This window comes from Hemicordylus capensis, chromosome 2 (assembly GCF_027244095.1).
Source record: "Hemicordylus capensis ecotype Gifberg chromosome 2, rHemCap1.1.pri, whole genome shotgun sequence".
NCBI classification, from domain to species: Eukaryota; Metazoa; Chordata; class Lepidosauria; order Squamata; family Cordylidae; genus Hemicordylus; species Hemicordylus capensis.
Window position 1 is genome coordinate 155,761,559 of NC_069658.1, and position 26,213 is coordinate 155,787,771.

At 49.0% G+C, this 26,213-nt stretch overlaps 2 protein-coding genes across 13 annotated transcripts in view; one reads left to right on the forward strand and one right to left on the reverse strand.

Annotated features, from left to right (window-relative positions):
* The window catches only part of TMEM139 (transmembrane protein 139), a 55,645-nt gene extending 38,038 nt beyond the window's left edge, over positions 1 to 17,607 (reverse strand). For 3 of the 8 annotated variants that reach the window (XR_008317183.1, XM_053300446.1, XM_053300437.1), the window contains exon 1: positions 16,974 to 17,243. The gene's annotated coding sequence lies outside the window, so the exon portion shown is untranslated. Of the gene's footprint in view, positions 1 to 7,330; positions 7,464 to 8,548; positions 8,727 to 13,056; positions 13,096 to 16,973; positions 17,244 to 17,322 lie in introns of those variants that run through there. The other 5 variants (XM_053300447.1, XM_053300440.1, XM_053300441.1 and 2 more) reach the window with 4 other exon arrangements.
* Positions 16,900 to 26,213, forward strand: part of LOC128346768 (rap1 GTPase-activating protein 1-like) — an 85,141-nt gene continuing 75,827 nt past the window's right edge. For 3 of the 5 annotated variants that reach the window (XM_053300417.1, XM_053300418.1, XM_053300419.1), the window contains exon 1: positions 16,900 to 17,109. The gene's annotated coding sequence lies outside the window, so the exon portion shown is untranslated. The remainder of the gene's footprint in view (positions 17,110 to 26,213) is intronic. The other 2 variants (XM_053300420.1, XM_053300421.1) reach the window with 1 other exon arrangement.

Here is a 26,213-nt window from a genome sequence, read left to right on the forward strand (position 1 = left end):
CCTCGCTGCTTACCCCTGCTTCTAGATCATTTATGAATAAATTAAAAAGCATCGCTCTGCGTACAGATCCCTGGAGGACCCCACTTCTTACTTCCCTCCATTGTGAAAACTCTCCATTTGTACCTACTGTACCCTCTGTTTCCTGTCCTTCACCCAGTTAGCAATCCACACATGTACTTGTCCTCTTATCCCATGACTGCTAAGTTTCCTCAGGAGTCTTTGATGAGGAACTTTGTTGAAAGCTTTTTGGAAGTGCAGGTATACTATGTCAACTGAATCACCCTTATCCACACACTTGTTGACATTCTCAAAGAACTCCAAAAGGTTTGTGAGGCAAGATTTCCCTTTGCAGAAGCCATGTTGATTCTCTCCCAGCAGGGTCTGTTGTTCTATGTGCTTTACAATTTTATCCTTGAGGATGTTTTCCATCAATTTGCCTGGAACAGATATGAAGCTAACCAGCCTGTGATTTTGGTGGTTTCAGTAATATACCCTAAGGTATTGTGATATAAGTGGTATTAACTTTTTATCTTAAACTGTGTTATATGTTCTGTTTCCTTGTTGTGCTGGTCATAGACTGTAATAAACCTTGAACTGAACTGAACTAACCAGCCTGTAATTTCCCGGATCTCTCCTGTGTAGATTGCTCGATCTGAATGCACATGTCATTGAAAGTTACAGACAACTTCTGCATTTTGATGTGTATCCAGTTTACACTCATAGTTCCTGACATGCACATAGACTGCAGTCTATGGATCTGGATGGCTGTGCTCGGCTAACTAAAGCTTGTTCCGCCATAGACATTTGGCTGTGTCAGGCCACATCAGGGCTGTTTAAATATTAAGCAATGTACCCACACAAAAGTTTATTTCATTGTTTCAATCTATTCAGCTAGCTGTTTATTAGTCATTGTAAAGAATGTAGAAGTGCATTGACCCTGCAGTAGGTTTACAAGCTAAGGATGCAGTTCTGGGCATTGGGAGTAAACCTCACTGATTTCAGCGAAACTTACTTCTGAGTAAATATACTCAGGATGAGGCTGCAAAGCACAGCCACAACAACATAAAACCAAAAGAACAGGGTGGAGCAGAGAGAAATGGGAAAGAGTTCATCAGCACAAAACAGGCTGGGCTTTGGAAAACAACAGATCCCGTTCCTCCCAAGAGACAAAGTGTGAAAGCAGTGAGCAGCTATTGTGTGCAAAATATATCTTTTCCCTGGCACCCCACTTCCCCAACTGGCAGAACATTCTAGGGGCTGCTGCTGCTACAGTGTCCATTTCACTGTAAGGTTTTAACACTGGAGACTTCTGGTGTTTTGCATCACACAGTCCCAAATTCAAGTCTTGCCTCTGCTATAAACTCACTAGCAGAACAATCCTAGAGTGCAGCTATGCCAGCATCACCACTACACTAACATAACTTCGTTGGGATCCTGTGCTCATCCAGCACAAGACAGGTGGAGAAAACACGAGCAGCAAATAATCCCAGCAAGGAACCACTCCCCCAGCTTCCATGAAAATTTCCACACAGCTTGCATCTCCTCTGGAATCAAGGTGTGTGTTCAGGGGCGGAGGGAGACCAGCCGAGGCCCGGGCTCAGCCCACTGCCACGGCCCTAACCCCGTCCCCTGCATCAGTCTGATGTCAGATGCAGTGCATGTGGTTATGCCACACCCCCGTGTCTGATGTCAGATGCAGGCGTTGTCGCTTGGCTTGCAAATGGGGCCACGCGGCCCTGTTTATGAGCACAATCGGGCCAGTGCCGTATTCGTGGTGTGGCCGTGAGCGACTCTCCCTGCCTTTAGAAGGCAGTGGGAGCTGCTCTGGCCGTGCCGCAAATGTGGCACTGGCCAGACTTAGCTCGTAAACGGGGCCACGGGGCCCCATCTGTGAGCGAAATAATGCCCCTCCCTCTGATGTCAGACACAAGGCGCGGTCCCTGAGGGGCGGCGGCCTGGGTTCTTAAAACTCATTCACACAATGGTGGCTCCGCCCCTGTGTGTGTTCACATATCAGCTAGATTTACCCTGCAGTCCCTGTGAGCTATCAGGGAGCACTTCACACACAATTTGGTTTTTCTCTGCGCATTAGAGTGTAGCCTGAATTATATCTGGGGTTGTTGTTTTTTAAAAAAATCCACTTTTTGTGTCAGTTTTTGGGGGCAACTTCAAACTCATAGTAAAGCCTTGCAGAAAACCTGTGGTAAAGTCTACTGTCTGGGAAACCTCCATGGCGATACTACCAGCACGCACCAAGCAATCCCGGGGCAGTATGTGGACAATACATTCATGCCAACACAGAGACATCCCCACGACATCGCACATTGTGCCAGAGTCACAAGGATACCACTACACCTTCTACTACGACAACAACAAATATTTCGATACCGCTTTTCAACAAAAAGTTCCCAAAGTGGTTTATATAGAGAAATAAAAATAAATAAATAAATAAACCTACCAGAAAGGCATAAGCCATTCTGGGCAGGCAGCAAGACCTGGCCAATCAAAACCAGAGAGCTCCCAGCATGCTAGGACTTGAATCTCCTTCCATAAGCACACACTGCCAATGACTGCCTCAAGGAAGGCAGTCCTTCTGACTGAAGGAAAACACCAGAGAGGTCCCCTCTGCCTGCCCGCCACAGGGCAAGGGTTCACATCCACTAGGTTGGGAGCAATATCCATTCACAGGAGAGGGTCCATTTTCCAGGGGAGGTGCTGGGACAGGCAACCATGGGAGCCTCAACTGCACTCGGGCAGTGAAGGATGCTGGTAGTTCACTGTTTAGAAGCTCAGGATGGAGGAACCAGGTAAACTCGGTTCTCCACCCAGCAGGCTTTACCACGGGTTTTCTGCGAGGCTTTACTACGAACTCAAAAGTTATCCCCAAAACCCGACGCAAAGAGTGGATTTTTAAACCACAGATACATACTGGGCTGCACTCTAATGCTCAGTGAAAAACCCAAATTGTGTGTGAAGTGCTCCCCAATAGCTCGCAGGGACTTTGGGGTAAATCTGGCCGATATGAGCGCACACCCTCCAAGCCGCTCTGGGAAGAGCAGAAGGTTTCAAGTTCCCTCCCTGGCTTCTCCAAGATAGGGCTGAGAGAGACTCCTGTCTGCAACCTTGGAGAAGCTGCTGCCAGTCTGTGAAGACAATTCTGAGCTAGATAGACCAATGGTCTGACTCAGTATATGGCACCCTCCTATGTTTCCTATTCCAGGGGAATGGTCAAACCAAGCCAAGCCCACCTTTTGTATGACTGGCTGGCAATACTCATGTCAAAAGCAAAAGAGGAGCAGCAGGCAGGTCCCAACCTCCACACTACAAATGTCACAGAGCAGCTCTCTAGCCACACAGTCACAGCAGGAGACGGTGGGGTGGGGTAAGACACATTATGGGGCATTTGCCAACCCCCCACCCATCAACAGTCCAGTTCTGTCCAGCTCTATATATATACACTGAAGCTTCACACAGACCCTGTAAAACAGCACATTGTTTTAACCTGTCATTTGGGCTTCCTGTCGGCTTCAATAAGTTCAGATGGAAAAGTGAGAGGCAATGGGACTAGGGTGGCCAGGTGCACATCATACACATACACACACACACACACACACGGAAACACATCTCCAAAAGAGAAGAAACAAATCTGCATGTGCTATTTATATGCATAGGTGCAAATTCAGAAAGTAGGGCTATCATTTAAACAGAAATACAATGCAGCTGTGCTCACCATTGTGGGGAAGGCTGTGATCAAGTCATCTCTGTGTGTCTGCTTAGCCTGCTGCCCAGGTGCCAAATTTCTCAAGACTCTGGCTCTCCCTTTTCAAGGTTCTTTTATCTTGAATTCACCCCAAATCTCAAACTATAAGTACCTGAGAGAAACACTTAGGCCTATTTCTCAGTCATTTGGGGTGCCGAAGGTGACTGTCGTGCCTGCAACTTTAATCCAATTCAGACAACATTACGGGCACTATTCTCATGATAATACTTTGAATCATCACCTTGAGGAAGCATCTCCCTAAAACCTTAAGCCCCTCAAATGACTACTTTGAAGCATCACCCAGGCTTAAAATTTTAGGAAGAAGAAACCTCAAACTCTAAGTGTCTGCAAAGACATGCCCCTGAACGTATTTCTCTGTACTTTTGTGTGCTGAAAGCTTTTCCAAGGGACTCTCATGACTGCAACTTCCATGCAGTAAAGACAAGAAATGAAGTTATTTACTTTGTCACCCCACCCCCACACCCCACTGTAGTCCACGGGTAAAGCCCTGGCAATAAAAGCCACTTCAGACAAGATGTGAGCTAATACTGGACCAGAATCTGGTCAGCCATTCAGAGCATTGTAAGGGTCAGAAGAGGACACATGGTCATCTAAGTGGGACTGGAACCTGACTTGTGCTCCAAAAAGTGACACTCTCACAATACTGCCAACACATGTTCAATGCAGGGGGATTTTGGTAGAAGAACATAAGAACACACGCTGATTCAGTTTAGTGTTAAGCACAGGAATGCATGGGGCCATTACTTAAGAAATCCCATGTGCGATTTCATCATTTCCAAGGATGCCCATGATGTACCTGGGTAAGACGCTCCAGCCCATAATGATTTCCTGTTAGCCCATATGGCTGACGAGAACAATTTGTTCAAACTGAAAAATCTGCACAGCTGGTGTCCTGCCCTGAGCATGGGGATACATATCTGGACGGGAACACCAAATTGCACCTGCCCCAGCATCCAATCAAGAACACAAGTAAATGGCATCGCCATTTGTTCCTAGAGTTGTAGCCATTTGTTCTGGCATACAAGCAACACGTAGGAGGGCTGCCCGGCCATTTGGCTCTATTTTCAGAACCATGAGAACGCTCTGGAAGGCAGGGCCAGCCTTAGAATAAATATTGCCCTGGAGGAGGATTGCCTTTGGTACCTGCCCCCTCTTGCCTCCCCAGTTAGTTTATCAGTGTCTTTTCACTGAACAAACAGCAAGCCATTAGGCTCAGCTCAGCATGCCCTTCAGGTAGGCACCCTGGGTGATTGGCTGGCTTGCCCAGCCCCATAGCCAGCCCTGATCGCAGCAAATAGCAATGATGACTGAAAAATGGGAAGCAAGGGCGTTGGAGTATCAGCAAGTCATCCTTTTGCCCTTGATTTCTCTGCTGCTTCAAGAAAGAAGCAATCTCCGCCAGCACAGTTTATTGACTGGCTGGAACAGTTGCTGCCATCTACTGGAAATGGTTCATTTTGCAAGTTTCAGATCTCATCAGGTCTAGCACAGACAAGAGAAATAAACCAGGCACTGCTTCGACATGCACTTTCATTGGGAATTACTGGAAAAGAGATCTTGCACCAAGCTCCAGAGATTAAAGCAAATTACTCACATCGATACTTAAGCATGTACATACTAGTTCTAAAAATGTCACAGTAGGACCTCGTATCTGAGTTAAAGCTCCTGTCTAGGGTAAGAATGCTCCTAAAAACCCTGTAGCAGCAGAGCCCAAAGATATGATGACTTAGTGAATCTACACGGTTGTAGTGCTGTCATTGCACCAACATAAATTATTGGTTGCAGAGCCCTTACGCCAACAGGGCACCACCACTGCAGGATGAAGTGGTGTGGTGGGGAAGGAGCAAAGCTTTGGAGGAATCCTGTATTCCCCAGAGGTTCCTTCCTTCCCCCTGTGATGGCATAAGACTGTGCTAACAAAAGAGATGGCAGAAAATAATATACTCTCACTGTGGTCAGAAAGGGATAAGAGTCTAACTAACCTTCCAGCCAATCACAGCAGTACAACACCGTGAGTACCCAAGACCCAGAAAGAGAACACAGATCTTGTACAATAAGACATGTTGCATGGGGCTACATCATTCTCCATCCCTCCCTCTTAAGCCCCTCAAGGAAACGAGTTGGGTGTACAGAGTACTCAAACATCTCTGGCCACAGAGTGTCTCTTCCTCCCTGCAATTAATGGGTAGCTGCATAGTGCAGGGCTGCTCAACTTCGGCCCTCCTTGGCTTACAATTCCCATAATCCTCTGGGAGTTTTAGTTCAAAAACAGTTGGGTGTCCTAAGCTGAGCAGGCCTGGTGTAGTGGCTTAGCAACATACCCTTATTCCACAGGTTGGAGCAGTTCCCCCCCACACAAGGGAAGTATGCATGGTGCAGAAGGGGCCCCCACAAACCCCAAACCCAGGTAAGCTGGGTAAGACCCAAATAAAGGCAATGCAGAATACAGCCAACATCATGCAATGCATTCCATCTATGGCTACTGTTGGTTAAATATAATTTTTCTTTGTAAGCTCAGATGCAAGGCCCAGGGGGTTAGAACCAACAGAGTTCCAGTACAACTGCCTACAATGGACGGATGAATACTGTCTCAATTATTACGTTACCACCTCCAATAGTCTATTTCCAGATGTAAACATTTGGGGAATGGGGATTGTCAGTGGGTCTAGAGCAGGCCTGCTCAACTTAGGCCCCTCCAGATGTTTTTGGACTACAACTCCCACAATCCCCAGCCATAGTGGCCAATAGCCAGGAATTATGGGAGCTGTAGGCCAACATCTGCAGGAGGGCCGAAGTTGAGCAGCCCTGGTCTAGAGTTTGTGAAATGGAAGAGCACCTCAGTGACAGAATCCTTTCTCAGTCACTCACCAACTACCACTAACTAGCACCCAGCTGCAGGAATTGTCCATTGCTGTTGCTACTAACTAGTCATCATGATCCTCTTGTCTCTCCAAAGGCAACCAAGCAAGTATCCATAAAAGACACACAAAAGGGGAAATGTTCAGCCTCGCCCTCAGTGCCATCCTAGTGCAGCTGCAGTAACCCACGGGAAGCTAGCAGCTTGCCCGTGGGATTGCCATCTTTTTCTTGCCAGGTTCCTGTGCTTTCCAAAGGCCATGACAAACAGAAATGTAACAGGCATACATACCCAATATGAGGATGCAATCAATATGATACTGACAATATGATGCAATCAAGGGGAAAGCAGAATCTGCTACCTCTCTGTTTGCATTGCAAAAGTACAGGGGCCTTGCCAAGACTGGGACAACCCTATTTCTCTGTGATGCTACCAGGCCTCGCTGCACCTGGTAGCATCACAGAGTTATGATAATGTTCAGCAGAAGCTATGACCAGTTCAGCTGTGCCGGTGGCTCTCCAGCTGTTGCTGGGCTACATCCCTAGCTGCAATAGACTGTAGCTGGGGGTGGGGGGCGGTTGATGAGAGTTGTAGTCCACCAGCCACTGGGGGCTCTCAGGCCGGACACCCCTGAGCTATGCCTCTGTCCTTATGGTAGTCCCCAGATAGCCCTACCCTTGCTTGTTATTCACCTCAGCTGTCTTCATGATGGGCGCCATGAAAAGGCATCCTGAAGCTGGCATTTGTGATTCTTGGAACCACTCACGCTGCTCTTCACCTTCTCAGCTGTTTCTCCTGTGATGCTGTAGCCAGGACTCAAAGAACCTGGGACATTTTATAAGAAAAATCCAGTGAGTTATGATTCCATATAGAACCTCTCCCTTCAGTCCTGCCCTGGTCTATGGGCTGGGAGAGGGGGTAAGGGGGCAAGTCATAGACTGGTCCCTTGGGAGACTACAAGGGCCCCACTGTGACTCTTCTGCCTGTCTGCCTGCACCGGTGGCAGCGTGGTCAGGATGTACCTCTCTGGAGAAACTACTACTACTACTATGACTACGAAAATGTATATTCCGCTCTTCAACCAAAGTTCGCAAAGCGGTTTACACAGAAAAATAAAGGAATACATAAATAAGATGGTCCCCTGTTCCCAAAGGGCTCATAATCTAAAAATAAATGCATGGCAGATATCAGAAACGGCCACTGGAGAGGTGCTGTGTTGGGGCTGGATAGGGCCAGTTGCTCTCCCCCTGCTAAATATAAGAGAATCACAACTTTAAAAGGTCTCTCTTTGCTCAGTTAGCAGGGGTTAGACAGAGCCCTGGATTCTACTTCTGATACCTCTTCCTTTTCCATCCAAACTCACTGTTGCTGGCAAGACACCCAAAGGGTAAACAGAGCCCTGTGGAAGTCACATGACCATTTCTGAGTACTGGTGGGATTTGAACCCACATCTCCTGTTCTCCACTGCCTTGCTCTTTCCACTGTGTGCTGCCTCCTGTGAACTTGCTCTTGTTTCTTTTCTCCTTGGCCTCTCTTTCTCTTATGCCTTTCTCTTGCAAAGCACTTGCTCCCCTCACAGAAACTCCGATAGATCACATTCTGTCTGTTGAGCATTCTGAATAATGTTTGTGTGGAATTAAAAGTGACCGCAGAAATAATTCTTGGTGGCCCAGTGATAGCTGGTGGATTCTGAAGTTGGTGTGTGCTATGTGCATGCTGTCTTATGTGAGCCTGTAGTATGTAATCCCTCAGCTCATCTGTGCATTTTTCTTGGGACACACGCTTTGGGACACCCCAGCCTCCACCCAGTAAATAATGGGTAATAATTATCCACAACCAATGCCTCTGTTGGAGCATTTTCAGCATGAATACAATAACCACCGTTACCACCATTCTTTATTTCCACCTACCACGACTGCCTGGGCTAGCAGCAGCTCTGTTAATCTTCCTCTCTACTTGGGGAGGGAGGGGAAGGCCAAGACCCTGAGCAGAAGATGGAGAGGCAGATGGTGGGAGGAGAAAAATTGATGCATTTGACCAGGGACCAGGAAAGCCTACGCTACTGCAAGCAAGCCTATTGCCCTAAGGCAAGGCTGCTCAACTTCGGCCCTCCTGCAGGTGTCCGCCTACCTCCCATAATCCCTGACTATTGGTCATCGTGGCTGGGTATTATGGGAGTTGTAGTCCAAAAACAGCTGGGGGGCAAAGCTGAGCAGGCCTGCCGTAAGGGAAAAACTGAAGCTAAAGCGTAGTAGAACATGCTTCAGAGTGCTTATGCAAAATATTTATTTTATGTTATTTTATTTCTATACCGCCCCTCCAAAAATAGCTCAGGGCGGTTTAATATGTCACACGTTGTATATATTCGGTTTGTATTCATGGGGTGTCCAGATCTTGGATGATGTCTGAGAGCCAGTCAGGAGCATCCTTGTTGGAGCTGTTGCTGGCTGGGGTCCTCCTCTAGAACGGAGTGCAGGTCTGATGGCTGTAGCCAGCTACCATTCCCTCCAGGCTTCCTTCCTGTGGAGTGTGCGTGTGCATGTGCTAAAGCTTCCTCACTGCATGCGTTAAACAATTAAGCAAAGTTAAAATTCTGCAGGGAGTGAGTAGCCCCTTTTGCTCCCCTCCAGGCATTAATTCTATGGCAGTGGCTCTTAGTGTTGCTATGCTGCCTCCTGTTACAACAACATTTCTTGTTTCCCCTATTTTTCTGCGGGGAGTACACAGCAGCTCCACTCTGTTGGCATTAGCCCTGGCACAGACGCCCCTTAGAGCCAGCTTGCCCATTGGTGATATGAACTGAGCAGACATGCAGCTTTTGCACGCTCATCTAGAATACTTAATTTTACTCAATGGAGCAGATAATCAATTTTAAGCACTAGATGGAACGACTGAAAAATGCTGTTGTCCAGCTCTGTGGAAGCCGAAGCACAATCAGAAGAGGGGCCAGGGACTGTTTGGGCTGACAGCTGCCTTTGGTGGCTGCTGTAAATGTTTGCTTGCTTGAATGGGCACAGGAACTCCTGTATGGCAATGCTTCTCATGCGGCTTCTCTCTGTGTCTCAGGGGTGTGAGCGGTTTGTGATTGCAGGTTTCTCAAATTAAGGGCCAAACTAGACACAATGCCAGTCAGGGGTGTAGCTCTAACTGAGTGGATGGATTCAAAGAACTGAGTGTTTAAGTCAACCTTGCTGTGCAGCAGTTACACAGAAAGTGAGGTGGGGGGTAGGGGCATAGCGGGGGTAGGGGCATAGCTAGGGGAGAGGGGGCCCCTCCCCCCAGCAGCCCCTCCGAGTGAGGGAGAAAATAGGGAGGGGTGGAGCTGGGGGCCCCAGGTTCTTTGAACCCATCCGCACAATTATAGCTACACCCCTGGGTGGGGGGTCTACTTTAAAGAGCAAAAAAGTATGCAGGAGCTTTCCCGGACAGCAGGCTTTCCTGCGGGTTTACTGCGAGTTTGAATTTGCCCCAAACAATCAATGCAAAAAGGGGATTTTTTTTTTTTTAACCCCAGACATAAATCGGGCTGCGCTCCCATGAGCAATGAAAAACCTGAATTGTGTGTGAAGTGCTCCCCAATATCTCACATGAACTTGGGCGTAAATCCGACCGATGTGCGAACTCATACCCTCCATTCAGGCGGGGAGAGGCGAGCTAAGAGCTCCAGGCGATGGGGAGTGCCAAACCCTCCCACACTCTTTCTCCCCAGGCACTTTTCTCCTAGCAGTGGCTCTGCAGGGAGGGGGAACCCTCACTGGCTCTTTAAATTGCGCCTAAACCAGCTTTCTAACTGATTGTAGCAGATCTTCATGTAAACTCATGCATCTGTTGAGTGTCTGGTTTCTCCTAAAGTTCTGAGCAAAGAAGAGGATTTTAACCATGTTAGGTCAACCGTGGTCTAGCGATCTCGGGAACATGATGTAGACTTGTACACTCTCTCTTCTGTCTCACATGCAAATTCCCACCACTTCTAACTGAGCAAATTCCCACCATTTCTAACTGAGAAAAGAGGCAGCTTTTAAAAGTGGTGATTCTCTTTATTTAGCAAGGGGAGAGCAACTGGCCCTATCCATCCCCAGCACAGCATCCCTCCAGTAGCTGTTGCTGGTGTCTATCTTATATTTCTTTTTAAAACTGAGAGCCCTTGGGGGAAAGGAGCCATTTTATTTATTTATATCTATGTAAACTGCTTTGGGAACTTTTGTTGCAAAGCGGTATATCAACATTCATTGTATTTGTATTCTATGGATTTCTTTAACTGTGGGACATAGCATGGTGTTGGTATGAGTGCTTAGCTGTAGTTAAAGCAAGCCAGGGCTGCTTGTGAGCACGGTTTGCAAAACCACTCCAAACCATCACCTGCTGGATCCAGGGCCGGTGCTAGGGTTTTTTGCTCCCTAGGCGAGATCACCTTCTGGCGCCCCCCCACCCCCGACCAATCCTATTTCAAACACAGATGTATTATAGGAAGAATGAAAAGCACAGAATTTGAAATCCCCCCCCCCCCGCCAGCGCTCATCGGGGCAGCAGCGTTGCCCCCTTTACCGGATGTAACTGGAAGTACTCGACACGCCTGTGTGCGTTGCACATGCACCCAACGCGCACAGATATGTCAAGTACCTCCAGTTCCATCTGGTAAAGGGGGCAACAGGGCGGCACGATGCCAGCCCAACGGACTTTTAGGAAATCGAGCGCGGGGAGGGGAGAGAAGTGCACCCTCCCCTGCCCTTAAAGTTACCCCAGGCCAGTTCCATGCACCTCCCTAATGTGGGGCCCATGGAGCAGACTTGCAGGAGCTAGGCAGCCAGGGGAGCCAATGGGATGAGAGGCAGTAGGGATGGGGGGGGACCCTTCTGGGCAGTCTCTCCCCGCAGTGAGCCAGCTGGCTGGGTCCAGGGGGGCTGGGGGGAGGTGGTGGTGTCTTGCCATGGAGCTGGTGGCCCTTTGGCTACTGCCGGCCACCAGGCACTGCCAGGCTCTCCCGGGGCTGTGGCTGCTGGTTTCTGCAGCCCTCTTGCCTGATGTCTCTGTGCCACCCACAACCCTAACCCTACCCCCCCCACCAGAGAGGGAGCAGCGGCAGCCCGCTGAGTGTGCGGGGCGGTGGGGGCAGCCATCTTGCAGGCGGCGGCAGCAGCAGCGGCCTCAGCCTCCTCCTTGCAGGCCTCTCCTCCGCGGCCAACCAAGCAGGCGCTGCTTTCTGCCCTCCTGCCGCATGCAGGTGGGTCGCTCCTTGTGCCAGCGGCGTCGCCGTGCGCCCTGCAAGCTCCTCAGCGGGCAACTGCCAGGCTGCTGCTGGGCGGGCGCCACCACCGAGGCCCTCGACTCAGCCGCGGAGGGCTTCCCGTGCTGAGAGTCACTCAGCAGAGCCGGCCCGCTGCTGGCGGCGGCTCCGGGGCGCCCAGTGGCCGGTCGGGGCTCCGGGGTGAGGATGGTCGCCCTCCTCCAGCTCCTCCTGCAGCCGCAACTGGCAGGCTGGGCAAAGCAGGGCACGGGGGCGGGCTGGGGAGCCCCGCCACGCCAGAGGTGCGGCTGGCTGGCTGGCTGGCCGGGGTTGCGGGGTGCCCAGCAGCAGCAGGCCGCTGCCCGGCAGGTGCCCCCGCTGGCTGGCCTTCGGTGGGAGCCTCCGCGCGGGGGGCTCCCTCTGGAGCGGGAGGCGAAGGCGGTCCTCTCAAGGCCTGGACTGCTCCGTCCAGCAGGCGCGGCATGGCCAGAGAGAGCGAGCTGAGTCCCACCCCGCCCCCGGAGGAGGCAGCGCCGCCTGCTTGCTGCTGCTGCTGCTGCTGCCGCCTCGGGGGCTGGTCGGGGCCTGCTGCTGCTGCCTGCCTGGCCCCAGCCACGCGCGGCGGGGGGAGCCCTGGGAGGCGGGCGGCGGCAGCCCTGGGTTGGGTCCCCCGCCTCGCCCCGCCGCCAGACAAAGGGCTGCTGCCTTGTCCTGCCTTCTTGGCCCCTCGCTCTCCCCCGCCAGGCAGGGGCCTACAGGCTGACCGCTCGGGGTGGGGGGGCGGCAGGCTGGCCAGCGCGGCGCCCCCTCCATTTTGGCGCCCTAGGCAACTGCCTAGTTCGCCTTAATGGATGCGCCGGCACTGGCTGGATCAGGCCCAAGGCCTACCTAGTCCAGCATCTTGTTTCACACAGTTGCCCACCAGATGCCTCTGGGAGGCCCACAGACAAAAGAAAAGATAAAGGCTTGCTTTGTCAACAGCTATGCTGCAACATGTTTGAAGCAAGTCATGGAAGGAACAATTTGCATTGGGGGTGGGTGGGTGAGGAAAAGGAAGGGTTGCATGGTTGCTGCATGGTGCTCTCAAGCTGTAAACCATTAGGAAAAGACCAGGAAAATTTTCTGCATTTGTCCACTATTGGACTCGAAACAGAGAGATTTGGGTTCAAGTCTCTACTCAGCCATGAAGCTCACTGTGGTATCTTGGGCTGGTCACAATTTCTTAACCTAAATTACCATGAAGGGTTGTTAGGGGAGTAACATGAGCTCCAGGTTCCTAGGAGCAGAGGGCTTCCCAACCTTGGGCCTCCAGATGTTGTGGGACTACAGCTCCCAGCATTCCCAACCACAATGGCTGCCATTGTGGTTGGGGAGGTGGGAGTTGTTATCCCCAATAACCTCTGGGTTGGGAACTCCTGCCTTGGAGGAAGGGTGGGATACAGCTGTGATCAAATCAGTCAATAAAATGTCCCCTCCACCTGAAAACACCTGAGGATCTTTTTGCTTGAGGGGGCACAGCAGGCTGGATTTTATTTAAATCAATGCAATTTAAATCACAATTTAAATCACTAGCCAGTAAGACTAGATTTAAATCAGGTGTTTGTTTGTTTTTTACATAAAGACTCTTTCTTGCAGGTTTAATCTTAATATTTACAACTAGATGAAGGTTTCATTTTTGGTCCCCTTCTAGATAAGAAAAAATGCCCAAAATAATCTTACAGAAACCTCTGGAAGAGCACGACACTGTGAATGGATTAATGGAATTCATTTACCAAATTTTTTAAACATTGCATATATACAGCCTCATGCTACATAATTAGAAATTAATCCTTATTTCATGATGAATACCTTTGGACTATAATGTATCTTAAATAGAAAACTATCTTTAGACAGATTTTCCCCCTCAAAAACCATTTTATTTTTTAAAAAATCCGATTTAAATTTTTTAAAAAATCATTGATTTTTATCCACCCTGGGGCACAGCGATGTTGAGGAAATCAGGGACTGCGATGTGGATGAGGAGAATGGGGCCATAGTTCAGGGGTAGAGTATCTGTTTTGTATGCAAAAGGTCCCAGGTTCACTCTCTGGAATCTCTAGGTAGGGCTGGGAAAGACTCCTGCCTGAAAACCTGGAGAGTTGCTGCCAGTTAGTATAGACCAGCCCCGCTCAACTTAGGCGCCCCCCCAGCTCTTTTTGGACTGCAACTCCCATAATCCCCAGCCACAGTGGCCAATAGCCAGGGATTATGGGAGTTGTAGGCAGAGGGTCACCTTCAGGGCCGGTGCTAGGGTTTTTTGCGCCCTAGGCGAGATCACCTTCTGCCCCCCCCCCCCGCCAATCATATTTCAAACACAGATGTATTATAGGAAGAATGAAAAGCACAGAATTTGAAATCCCCCCCCCCCGCCAGCACTCATCGGGGCAGCAGCGTTGCCCCCTTTACCGGATGTAACTGGAAGTACTCGACACGCCTGTGTGCGTTGCACACGCACCCAACGCGCACAGATATGTCGTGTACCTCCAGTTCCATCTGGTAAAGGGGGCAACAGGGCGGCACGATGCCAGCCCAACGGACTTTTAGGAAATCGAGCGCGGGGAGGGGAGAGAAGTGCACCCTCCCCTGCCCTTAAAGTTACCCCAGGCCAGTTCCATGCACCTCCCTAATGTGGGGCCCATGGAGCAGACTTGCAGGAGCTAAGCCAATGGGATGAGAGGCAGTAGGGATGGGGGGGGACCCTTCTGGGCAGTCTCTCCCCGCAGTGAGCCAGCTGGCTGGGTCCAGGGGGGCTGGGGGGAGGTGGTGGTGTCTTGCCATGGAGCTGGTGGCCCTTTGGCTACTGCTGGCCACCAGGCACTGCCAGGCTCTCCCGGGGCTGTGGCTGCTGGTTTCTGCAGCCCTCTTGCCTGATGTCTCTGTGCCACCCACAACCCTAACCCTACCCCCCCCACCAGAGAGGGAGCAGCGGCAGCCCGCTGAGTGTGCGGGGCGGGGGGGGGCAGCCTTCTTGCAAGCGGCGGCAGCAACGGCCTCAGCCTCCTCCTTGCAGGCCTCTCCTCCGCGGCCGACCAAGCAGGCGCTGCTTTCTGCCCTCCTGCCGCATGCAGGTGGGTCGCTCCTTGTGCCGGCGGCGTCGCCGTGCGCCCCGCGAGCTCCTCAGCGGGCAACTGCCAGGCTGCTGCTGGGCGGGCGCCACCACCGAGGCCCTCGACTCAGCCGCGGAGGGCTTCCCGTGTTGAGAGTCACTCAGCAGAGCCGGCCCGCTGCTGGCGGCGGCTCCGGGGCGCCCAGTGGCCGGTCGGGGCTCCGGGGTGAGGATGGTCGCCCTCCTCCAGCTCCTCCTGCAGCCGCAACTGGCAGGCTGGGCAAAGCAGGGCGCGGGGGCGGGCTGGGGAGCCCCGCCACGCCAGAGGTGCGGCTGGCTGGCTGGCTGGCCGGGGTTGCGGGGTGCCCAGCAGCAGCAGCAGCAGGCCGCTGCCCGGCAGGTGCCCCCGCTGGCTGGCCTTCGGTGGGAGCCTCCGCGCGGGGGGCTCCCTCTGGAGCGGGAGGCGAAGGCGGTCCTCGCAAGGCCTGGACTGCTCCATCCAGCAGGCGTGGCGCGGCCAGAGAGAGCGAGCTGAGTCCCAACCTGCCCCCGGAGGAGGCGGTGCCGCCTGCTTGCTGCTGCTGCTGCCTCAGGGGCTGGTCGGGGCCTGCTGCTGCTGCCTGCCTGGCCCCAGCCACGCGTGGCAGGGGGAGCCCTGGGAGGGGGGGCGGCTGCTGCCCCGGGTTGGGTCCCCCGCCTCGCCCCGCCGCCAGACAAAGGGCTGCTGCCTTGTCCTGCCTTCTTGGCCCCTCGCTCTCCCCCACCAGGCAGGGGCCTGCAGGCTGACCGCTCGGGGTGGGGGGGCGGCAGGCTGGCCAGCGCGGCGCCCCCTCCATTTTGGCACCCTAGGCAACTGCCTAGTTCGCCTTAATGGACGCGCCGGCCCTGGTCACCTTAGATAATTTTGGAGCCTCGAACACGCCCCCCCCATTAAGCATCATCATGCTCTGCCGGGTGACCACACCACCCAGGACAGACTAAAGAGGATTTTGGGGGGCCCGGGGGCTGTGGAGGCCCTGGACTTCAGCCCCAAAGTCCAGAGGTAAGAGCGCCTCTGGTTGTAGATCAACATCGGCAGGAGGGCCCAAGTTGAGCAGTCCTGGTATAGCCAGTTTTGCGCCAGATGGGCCAATGGTCTGACTGGGTATAAGGCTCCTTCTTACATCCACTCCCTCCAGCCCTGCCCATTCGTAGACAGCAGTCAGCATCCCGCTTCCTTCTGCAGAAGGCTTGGCTGCTAGACAAAGACATCTTGGAAACCACACTTGGAAACGGCATGGACAAGGTCATTCGAGACATCCAGAGCCAGCCTGTCAGTATTTTACCAAGAAGACAGCCAGAAGGCTTTCAACAGAACATGGGGCTTATTAAGCAAGGCCTGTGGGGCTGAGTTTCCCTTCCGCGCACCCATGGAGGGGGCAGGTCCCATGGGGAACTGTGTGGAATGGACTTTCAAGCAATCATGCACAGGATCAGGCTGATCATCACTGCATCTTTATTTCCACTAATCTGCACACAGGGACGGGCAGATAGTCTGCCAGTGATGAGCACCGGCCAATGCCACTTTCCAGGGGTCCATTGGGGCACCTGCTGGTTGCTGGGATTCTCGCAAAGAATGCCGGACTAAGTCGACCTTGGTCCGATTCTGCAAGGCAGGTCTTATGCAATAATGCCGGATAGTACAGCGATTATTTGTGCCTTATACCATTGGTGTGCACCCGCGCTGTGTCAAATTTAAAACTCATTGGTGGGCCACTGGGATTCCGATTAATAATGGGAACAAGCGTGGATCCTCTCGTATGACTGTGGGCGAGCCAACGGCCCCACTTTACACTGTTGGCCCCAGCTCAGAATCGTGCTCATCGTGATCTCCCCACTCACCGCTCCTGGAGCTTGCTTCCCCCCCTCCCCGCCCCGGGCCAGAGTGCGCCTGACAACAGCCTCCCCCCACGCTTTCCCCCCTTCCCTCGTCTGCAGGTGGAGGAGCAGCAGCGGAAGGGGAGGAGAAGAGGACACTGCAACCTACTTGAATAATTGATAGGCTGGGCTGCGAAGGGGGAGCCAGCAAATGCGGAGGAGCAGCCGGACGCCGGGCTCCCTGCGTCGCCTCCTCCGCCACCATCCTCCTGTCCCGACGCTGGAGATGAGAGAGCAGCGCACAGGTAGGGGGGATCGGCCGCCGCGTGGCGTCTCTCCCGCAGGGCTCATTAAGGAGGCGCGGGGAAAGTGGAAGGGGGTGGGGGTTGGCTGTGGGGATGGCCAGTGGCGTAGGCGACTTTAAAGAGAGAGAGAGATCATCACGCACACTGCCAAATGGTTTTTTTTAGCTGTGAGAGCGAAATGGAGCCTCCATGTTTAGAGGCAGTGTACAGTACCTCTGGAGACGAGTTGCTTGGAAGAGCTGTTGCCTTGGTGCTCTCTGCTCATAAGTTGCTCGGAAGCATCAAGCTGACACCTTCGGAAATGGATCCTGACTTGATCCAGCGGGATTTGCCTTCTGTTTTTGCAATCACGTTGGCAAAACCTCCACCATCTTTCCTCCAAGGCAGAAGTTTTGGTGGAAACGAAGATGGGAAGATGGATGACAGCAGACTGTACCACAAGGGTTGCCTCCCCAGTGACTCCCCCTTCTCCCTGGTAGGGCCTTTCAAAACAGCACAGGCAGAAATGTAGCAGGTGTAGCCATTCCTAACCTGCAGTGCCATGCCAGGAAAAAGTTGCACCTGTTGAATTTCTGCTTGTCTTGCCACTGTCAAAAATACAGTGTATGTCCCCTTATAGAGCTGAGAACGTTAGAGGGAGGCAAATGTCCAGAAGAGCTATTGAGATCCCATCTGCCCCCACTAAAGGGTAATTAATTGTGAGAGTAATAGGAGTGGGGGCTCAGCATGGTTTAGACCCAGAAACTGTTTTCAGCTGTAAGGCTCATCTGTGAAGGAATTCTTTTTTTAAAGTGCCTCTGAGCATGTGCAGACTTCCCCCCTCCACCTTCATCATGGAGTAACAGTCCACAGTCAGCCTCCACTGGGGCAGGCGGACTGGCTGGGTGGGTGGTGTGACTGGCAGGTCAAAAGGTGTGAGCCTGACACACCTTTCTTGTCATCGTAAATTAAGTTGGGACCCACACAAATGTGCCTATGCTGGGATGAAGGCTGCATCCTGGAGGCTCTTTACATTAATGTCAAGGCAAAAAGGCTCTGAGCTCCCAACTGCATACCAAACAGCAGTTGTTTTCAGCCTGGTGCGTATGATTAGGAGTTGCTTCCATTTGTACTCATTAAACAGAAACAACGTTTGCACTTCTGTGGTGCTGGATGGTGTATAGCTGCTGCTGCTGTTTGTGTGTATGTGAGAGGGGCAAGGGGGGGGTTTATTCCAGAGAGGCAGCCATGCTAGTTTTTTGGAAGCAAAAGCAACAAAAGAGTCTTGTGGCACTTTAAATACTAACAGATCTATTGTGACATAAGCTTTTCGTGGACTAGAGCCCTCTTCGTCAGATGCATGAAGTGTTGCTGTCTTAGCCAGGAAATATATACAGGTGGAGGTGGGGGGGGGGACTGCTCCTCCTGGATTCATGCACGCATGACGATGGCTCCTTTCCAGCCTATTGTGTCAGACTCATGGTCTTTAATGTGGCTTATTTAATTGACGGATGGTGCAAATCAGACCTCTAAATTAATATCAGCGTTTGGATTTACAAGGAAAGTGAAAAAGCATACGCAATTGTTCCAAGTTTGTTTCAGACATTAGGTGCAATGGAGATTAAATTTTAAAGCAGAAAAAGAGAGCACAAGGTAAGACTGAGCCATGCTACAAAACAGAAACTCAGATATTAGTGTTCAATTTACAGTCAACAAGATGAGGATCTAAATAATTTGGATGACAGTATACAGCTGTCAGTGTAAAAGCGGCCTATGCTGCAATGATTTATTTGTTGTTCGTAAGCAAAAAATCCACTTCTTGTTGATTTGACCAGAAATCATCACCTTTCAGTGGGGGTAGGAGAAACCCATTCTGTACTCTTACAGTGATAGCACAATTAACTATGGAATGCAAATTACCTTTTCTCTGCAAATACATTGAAGGGGACATTACAGTAATGTTCATAGGAAATAGCAGAAGGCAATTGTTGGAATCTTCGCAATGCAAAAACTGTGCTTGGTGAAAACCTAGACAGGCACATAAAATAGTTTCAGGCTGTGCTGGAACTTTGCTGTGTTGTGTGTTTTTTTTTTTTAAACTAATGTAGTGTTTTAGTATTGGTCATTCAAGTTAAATCCCACTACATAAAAACCTCTCTGCCTGTGTTTACATTATAATTTAGCAACTGATTGTTTAGATCCTGACAAGTAGCTTTAAAGAGAAGTCATCAAAAATCAATAAAGCTGATTTTTCTGGGCCCAGTAGAATAATTGGAGGGAGTTTGATTAATTGGTTCCAGGAAGCTCCTGTCAATATGCTATCATTTTACATATGCTGTACTGATAGTTGAAAATATGGTTTCATTCCAACTGGTAGCATTCCAGTTTTTGTTCTTAAAGTACCAGGGAACACCCAAGATGGATCTTAAGATTTTATTTGGAAAATATTCCAAAGAAGAGGGTCTACAAACAATGCATGAATCTTCCAGTGTGTGGGTAAACTTGCTTGCCTCCATGGGCCTCCCAACATTCCTGAAACCCAGATGTAGATTGCTCCATTTGCAGCTGAACTGGGCCAAAATATGTTTTCTTCAGTTTTCTGAACTTGGGAACAAACCTCCCAGATACCAGTAAGTTTTGGCTTGTTTGATTCCGTGTGCCAAGCACACACAAACTTAGTGCCCCCCCCCCAGACTGACAATTTTGTTTTTGTCATAGTTTATGTTCAGACCATTTTTATAGCAAGAATCAATCTTGTAAACAGTTGCTGCTGTAGGCCATGTGGGATATAGGAGCCGAGGCCCATATTTTCTGTGTAGAGTCAAATATCTTGTTTTCTTTCCTCAGGAACTAGGGAGAGGGGGTGGTTGTGGGGGCAAGCCTGTTGTTGCCAAATTTTGCTACAGGGTCAGTTATTAAAAAATAAAGAAAACAAGCAAGAATTCATCTTTGTTTTACTTTCCAGGTCATTGTTTAGAATATTTATTTTTTACATTTACATCCCCTTTTCCTCCAAGGAGCCCAGGATGGTGTACATAGTTATGTTTATCCACACAACAACCCTGTGAAGTAGGTTAGGCTGAGAGATTTGTGACTCGCCCAGAGTCACCCAGTGAGTTTCATGGCTAAATAGGGATTTGAACTCAGGTCTCCCCAGTCCTAGTCCAACACTCTAACCACTACACCACACTGGCTGTGATACTATTTGTATCACATTTATATTGGGATGCTATTTGTTGACAGCCCAGAGAAAGCAGTTCTCAAGCTGGTATCTGAATATAGAAAACCATGGCAATCAGTGATCTTGATTGGTTTAATACATTTCTCCTTCAATTTTTCTCAATCAGATATACCGGTACCAAGGCTACTTTTAAATCCACAAAAGTGGCATATAATCAATCTTCCTGAAATAAGTATTTATTAAATGTGTAAATACAAAACAGTTGCCCAGAGTAGAGTGTCCTGATCAGTGTTCTAACTTTTTTCATCTGTGTGCGGAATGTGTTTTGTTCTGGGTGGCAGTATCAAGGCAGTGTGCGTGCGCATCAAAAAGCTTGTGAGTGTGCACACGTGCGCACGCCTTAGAGGGAACGCTGGTCCTGATCTTTCTCCTTTGAAGAGCCAGCTTTCTCTTTTGAAAAGACCTTCTCTGTCTTAGCCTAATATTCTCATTTTGACAATATTCACATATAGTTTTGCCAATATGTCAGTCAAGCTAATAGGTCTATAATTAGAGGGCATAATGCAATTGTAACAAACATTGGAGTATTGTTTCCAGAAGGAGAGACGGGAAGATAGTCCAAGGAGCCTAACCATAGAGTTAACATCCTGCTTTAGTGAAACAGAACACTGCAAGGAATCTAAACTCAAGCTCCACATTAAGAAAATATCCTGCTGTTAATGAGAGGGCATATCATTTAGCATATCACAGGCCCATCTAAAACATGCCCCAAAGCGAAAGAGTAACAGCAAGACAGAAGGAAATGGGACTAGATAGAATCTTGAGCATATCTGCTCTGTCGAGACAGGAAAATGTACTGTATCTGATCAATAGAATTTAGTGGGACCATGATGGCAGCTGAAAATAAACACACAGCTACAAAGTACTGTTGCAGTGGCCTTTAAACATTCTTCTTGGAATGCAACACGACACCTCCATTTAACATTTTCCTTATATGATATTGTCTGACTCCTAGGGGACGAGGTGGGGCTCCTAGCTCTTCTTGAACACCAGAATGACTGGGGCACCCAAAAAAGGGTCAGCCTCGGGAACAGCCAGAGGAAGAGATTAGCATGTCACCTGAGTCCATCTCCTGGCTTGCTGTCTTCAGCCAGTTCCCTCTCCTGGAGCACTCCTGACTTCCATACTCAGAAGCAGCCCCTCCTCATCAGCTGCCTTGTCTTTAAATGCCCCAGTGCAGAGCTGACAGGGCTTAAAGCCTCCTTCCAGCCCCGCCCCCTCCCTGACCTTGCTTCCTGTTTCCTGCCACACCCAACCTAGCTGTCTCCCTGCAGCTGTTTCCTGCAGCAGCTCCTCTGCCTTGTTCTCCCAACCCCACTGGGATCCAACCAGCCTGGGTCCCTCTCATCCCTGCTGTCCCCTAAAGGGAGCAAAAGCCCCACAGGAGGGATGCCACGCCCTCCTCCAGGCTCCACAGGGCCACCCAAGCGACCAGGTAACATGGCATCCCGACAGATATTAAAGAAGTAGCTTTAAATTTCTCCTTCAAGGAACCCATTCCACATTGACTTGTCTGGCAGGGGGGCCTTGCACCTCTTCTGTAGAACCCCAGAGGATTCTGGGGCACACGGATGGGCAGGCACTCAGTCCCTGGGAGTCCCTGGCCAGACCTTTCATGGTTGTACTCCTTGAATGGAGACTTGTAAGCTAGGACATACCCTGAATACCCTCTAAGTGCACGTTGCAAGGGGAAGGTTGGTGATGGCAAAGACTGTTGTTTACGCACCTAACCCGCCATTCAACACAGCAAGGTCGGGGCCCGCAGTTAAATAATTTGTAGCTTGGCAGAGTGATTGAGGACCTGAGCCTGAGTGACCTGGTAACATGTTGGCTTTGCATAGAGTGGAGAAGTTGCAGCGGAGGAACTGGAAACTAGGTCTACATTCGAGGCTTGTGGACGTTTGAGCAGCTGGTGGACATGTGGCTCAGTGTTGCATGTGGGGTGTGTGTGCTTTAGTTTTGTTTACATTATTTGTAAGGGAACCTAGGCCTGGTGCAGCTAGATGACAAAGAAGAGAATGCTACCAGTTCTCCATTTCTGGAGCACAAAACCCTTCTCCTTGGTGCAAATGTGCTTAATTTGCTAATTATTCTCACCCCTTTAAGTTGTTCTGTATTCAGTGGGGGGGGGGCATTTTGTATCTTTCTATTCCTATACCAAAGAGAGGAAGGGTCAGAACAAATCTAGACTTTTTTCTCCGATCTATGTAGTTACACATAAAATATTTTGTGGTAATGACCACAGTCTCATGTTTAGTTACAACCCACGGGGAAAGCGTCCAGTCTTCTTAGTCCTACCCTTAGTTCTTTGACATGCATTCCTAGACAAGGCAAAGGGCTTATGTTAATGGAGTGGCTGTGGCTCAGTGGCAGACTGCATGATTTGTATGTCAGTCCCTGGCCAGCACCGCGTCGTGTTTAGAGTGTTGGACTAGGACCAGGAAGACCCACGTTCAAAACCCCACGAAACTCACTGCGTAACTCTGGGCCAGTCATGTATCTTTCAGCCTAACCTACCACACAGGGTGGTTGTGAGGATCAAAATAACCATGTACTGAGCTCGGTGGAAGAGCAGGATCATGGTGTAGTGGTTAGAGTGCTGGACTAAAACCAGGGAGACCTGAGTTCAAATCCCCATTCAGCCATGAGACTTGCTGGGTGACTCTGGGCCAGTCACTTCTCTCTCAGCCTAGCCTACTTCACAGAGTTGTTGTGAAGATAAACCTAAGTATGTAGTACACCACTCTGGGCTCCTTGGAGGAAGAGCGGGATATAAATGTTAATAATAATAATAATAATAATAATAATAATAATAATATAATATTGTTGATGATGATGATGATAATTTCCAGAATCTCCAGTTTAAAGGGCAAAGAAAGATCTATGCTTGGGACCTTGGAGAATTCTTGCCTGTTAAACAGTACTGAGTTAGCTGGACCAGCAGTATCAGGCAGCATCTTATGTCTGAGGTTCTTTATAGCAGTGCAAGGTTTTCTGCGCATATAGTGATTCCTATAGGCCCAAGCTTCTCAAGAAGAAAGAATTTGGGAATCATTCTGAGAGGTCTGGGTAGGTAGCAGACCTCAGTGAGCTCTGGCAAGGTGTCATCTTGCCTGCGTATTCTCCTTCCAGCCATCTCAGTTGAAGATGCCAGGGATCACCATGAGCTCACTGGGACTTGGACCTTGCCATCCTGCTATCTTTCCACCAGTGGATTGAAGTTTTGGGGGAGATTAGGTCCCATTGTTAAAGTACTCCGCCATTAAGAAGTTTTGTTATTGTTTGTCTGAAGTATACCCTTCTTGTGTGAAGAGTAATTAGTAGCATCTAATCTTCTTTAAATGTAATCTAATCTCTTTTCCCCAGAAGCAAACAGCCTGTCTTCCTTGGAGCCCTGCTACCAGTTCCTTCAAAGCCAGCTGCAACACCTTTTTGTGTCCTTCCCTGATTATTTGATGGCTGTCTGTTTCTCTGCAAGCCCCACTCAAATGGGGTGGTGGTGGAGGTTGTGCAGTAGCTAATAGCAACTAGTTATTAATACTCATGTTAAGTGAGCCCTCAGTACCCACTGAGGAAGCATTGTTAGCTAAACAAAAGCACAGAGGGCAGATCGTGTCACTTCCTTTGATGGTCCTAAAGACGTAATGATTTCTTCAGTATTCATTAATGGCTCTTTTTCATTCTAACCTCATTCCACTTCCTGTGTTCCTCTGTTGCTTTTTATTTACCCATTTTCCCTTCCTCAATTTTGTAGATTATTCAGCTGTTGATGTGGAAATAAGTTCCATTGAAATTACTGGTGTGTTACACATATAAGGGTTTAAGTTATACAAGTAATGTCTTAACTGGAAGACTGACTATGATTACAGTTCTTGGCATCTCTTCATTTGATAGTCGGAGTGGCATGTTGGCTGAAAGAGTAAGCTGTGAGTCAGGAGGTTCCCGGTGCAGAGGTGGCCTTAGGCAAGACACAATTTTCCTGAGCCCTGATCCACCCATCTGTGCTAGCAGGGTATGAGGGTGGGTAGTCATAATGACCTAATGTACAAGAATGTTTTATTTGAATAATATAGGCCACTTTTCCTTGAAATGTCCACAATCAAAACTGTAAATCTCACAATGTAAGGAATGTAGAAGTTCATGTGTGAATATGTGGTCTAAGAATTTTGTAAAAATGACTGAGAAAATGTATTTGAAACATGTTGAACACACTAAATAACTGTGTACATGTTTCACTGTTGTGCAGTGCTCTTTGAATGCCGGTAGGAACATATAAATCTGGCTGGATCAAAGCAAAGATCCATCTGGTCCAGTACCCTGTTTCCCACAGTGTCAGAGAGGCTTGGTCAGAGAGGGAGAAAAATACAGAAATGAGCAACGAATCCTATATTGATAGTTGGAGTTAAAGGGAGGTTCCTCCTTTAAAATATTTAATTAGAAGATATTCAGAGGTTGTTTTTAAAATAAATAAATAAATAAATCTCAACTTCACATATACACTGATGGGATCTGAGCTGTCGGTGACTGACCAGGAGAGAGATCTTGGGGTCATGTTGGACAGCTCATTGAAAGTGTCGACTCAGTGCGCAGCAGCTGTGAAAAAGGCTAATTCCATGCTAGGAATCATAAGGAAGGGGATTGAAAATTAAAATGCTAATATTATAGTGCCCTTGTACAAATCTATGGTGTGGCCACATCTGGAGTACTGTGTATAGTTTTGGTCACTTACAATATCCTTCTGAAGATATGAACTGGAAAAGGTGCAGAAGAGGGCAACCAAGATGACAAAGGGCCTGGTATGCTGGCCTTGGGCCGAAATAAACAAATAAACAATAAACAGACAAAGGGCCTGGAGCACCTTCCTTATGAGGCTACTAGCTACAGCACCTGGGGCCCTTTACCTTGGAAAAGAGGCAACTAAGGGGAGACATGATCAAGGTGTATAAAATTATGCATGGAGTGGAGAGGGTGGGCAGAGATAAATTTTTCTCCTTCTCTTACAACACTAGAACCAGGGATCATCCCATGAAACTGAAGGTTGAGAAATTTAGGATTGACAAGAATTATTTTTCCCCACACACAGTGCATAATTAATATATGGAATTCTTTGCCATGGGACATGAATGACCTCACTTTATCTTCAAATGCTAAGTGAATGGATTCCTCCACACAGGAGAAATTTATGAGTGTCTTTTAAAAGTGCAAACCCCTACCAAATATTATTTCTGATTAATACAATCATGGAGTTTCATTGCATCTTTTGAGCAAGTGGATTCCTTTATGACAAAAAGGATCTTGTGCCTAAAATTCCTTAAGAGTACTGTGCTACCTATCAGTTTCAAATAAAATAAATCAGTCCTTAAACATACAGTTCCATTTGAACAATGTAAATGCAACAGCCAAGTTGAAATTGGGGAACACCATGCCACACGCCCTGAGCCACTTTAGGAAGGGCTGTATATAGAATGAATGAATGAAAACAAATATCCAACCTAAATGGGCACCTAAAAATCTGTTCTGCTTCCTTATATTACAACCCAGTATAAACAGTACAGTAATCACCTTAAGGGGAATTTTTTATTAGCATCTCTTTTATCCATAAAGTACCCACTTGCTTCTTAACATAACTTTTATATATTTCTTCACACTCTTCTTCTATGCACATGTTTGTACTTGTCTTCTGTGCAAATATATTTGCACTGCTGATATGTGTAGGCTTAAATATTGCAGCAGGCGTTCCTGCTAACTTGTCGGCAATCTTGTTTTGAGAAATACATTGTACAGTACATACTCATTGGAAGTGTCTCAGAGTATTTTATAAGTGATGTTTGTATTAAATTACACTGGTACACACACCAGTTTTTGTAATGAAATGTTTGTGCCT